Source organism: Hevea brasiliensis, chromosome 10 (genome assembly GCF_030052815.1).
Source record: "Hevea brasiliensis isolate MT/VB/25A 57/8 chromosome 10, ASM3005281v1, whole genome shotgun sequence".
Taxonomy (NCBI): domain Eukaryota; kingdom Viridiplantae; phylum Streptophyta; class Magnoliopsida; order Malpighiales; family Euphorbiaceae; genus Hevea; species Hevea brasiliensis.
The window spans coordinates 29183573-29185631 of NC_079502.1; the positions used below are offsets into that span (position 1 = coordinate 29183573).

Consider the following 2059-nt stretch of genomic DNA (forward strand, 5'->3'; position numbering starts at 1 on the left):
GTTGAAGTTTCCTCCATTATTCACATAGTTCATCTGTTCTATAGAGGGTTCATTAAAGCTATTATATTCTGAATATCCTCCTCCATAGCTATCCTCATGTTGACTATTCATCCCTACTACATTGGCTTGCATTTTATTAAGCCTCCTTATGAGCTGATCAAATTAAGCATTTATCATGCTTAGGGCATCCACTTCCAAGACTCCTACTATTCTCTTTGCATTTCCTCTTTCATTTTACCACTCATAATTATGGTATGCAACCCTCTCTAGAAGTTCAAGTGCTTGTGTCACTGTTTTTTCTATTAAGTCACCTTCTGCAGCTGAATCAACTATGCTCCTTGTAGAGGGTAGTAACCCATTGTAGAAATTTTCCACTAGTAGCCAATCCTCTATGCCATGGTGTGGACATTCCCTCTGTAGGTCTTTATATCTTTCCCATGCATCATAGAGTGATTCACCTTCCTTTTGTCTGAAGGTGTTGAGCTCAAGTCTCAGTTTTGCAGTCTTTGCAGGTGGAAAATACCTTGCTAGAAAAGCTTGTGAGAGGTTTTCCCAAGTGGTGAACGTTCCAGCTGGTTGAGAAAGTAACCACTTCCTTGCTCTGTCTTGAAGGGAGAATGGAAATGCTCTGAGTCTTATGGCTTGATCAGACACTCCATTCATCTTAAATGTGTCACAAAGGGTAAGAAAACACTGGAGGTGATAATGTGGATCTTCTATTGGTGAACCTGCAAACTGGGTTTATTGAATCATTTGAAGCCATGCTGGTTTTAATTCAAAGTTGTTGGCTTTCACTGTGAGTCTAGTGACACTGGGCTGAAATCGTTGGACAGATGGAGCTCCGTAGTCTCTCAAGAGTCTTGGTCTGTCATTATTATCAGCCATGGTTGGAATTTCAGGATCTTCTTGATCGTGCTCTTAATGTTTCCTTTCTCTCCTGATGGCTCTCAAAGTTCTATCTATCTCTGGATCACAGTCTAAAATTTCTTCTTCTGGCCTTGTTCTGGTCATATACCAGATCAGACACCTGAGAAAAAAGAAAAGGAATAAAATAAATCAAACAAAATTAGGTAATAAATATGATTTCCTAAATCAGCTAAATTACCTATCGATCGATATTACTAAAGCCAAAGTTCCCCGGCAACGACGCCAAAAACTTGTTTGCTAGTTTTACAATCACCGCAAGTGCATGGATCGCTAAAAAGTAATAAAGTGATGAGTAAAGTATCGTTCTCATGAGGAATTTGATTAGTAAGTACCAATCTACACAGTAATTTTGACTGTTTAGGCTATCGAACAATGAAGGAATGGAAGATGTCTATTTTAAACACTGAAATGATAAACTTAAAATTAAGTAATCTATTTTGGAATAATGTTGGAATTAATATTTCACACCTGAATCTTGCTATGGATGTTATGTGACACCCCTTACCCGTCTATAGTGTAGCTGAGGAAGATATGCCACACAGTGTACCAGAACACTATATTTTATCTCAATTATTTTTATCCTTCCTTAATTTATTTCTTCATGGTTATGAAGTGTAATTTGTGAAATTTAACTCATTTAAGTCTTTTATTAAAATTTTAAATTCATTTGAGGTTCCAAAAATTTTATAGAAAATCCAGCAGAGTACTGGCTAAAAATGGAGAAAATAGTTCTTCGGAACCTGTGAAAAACACTTCTAATAGTCATTCTATTCCACAACTCGCAATTATCACATCAATTTTCAACAATTTCTCAATAATTCTTCAATTTGTCATTCATTCATTTAACATCATAATCATGTACATTTCATTTATAAACACAAATTTACAAATGCTGACATTCATAAATTATATAAGTTTCAATTTATACATGAGAAAATAAAAGTTTGATTACAAACAGTACAAATAGTATAAAATACCAAAATGGGACCTAGTGTCCTACCAATGCACTGTAGCCTATGAGCTGACACGGATACTATGCAGAAATGTGAACGGGCTCACCCAGTCTGTGGTCTATTAGGCTTTCTGTCCAAATTTTCAGTATCTACGCGTTGCAAAAGCGACACGCTAAGCA

General features: G+C 36.1%; 1 non-coding gene across 1 annotated transcript; it reads left to right on the forward strand.

The window, feature by feature from the left end:
- Positions 1–391: 391 nt before the first annotated feature.
- On the forward strand, positions 392–498 carry LOC131169912 (small nucleolar RNA R71). Its single transcript, XR_009140859.1, has one exon. It is a non-coding gene; the product is annotated as a small nucleolar RNA R71 (small nucleolar RNA).
- The last annotated feature ends 1561 nt before the right edge of the window (positions 499–2059 follow it).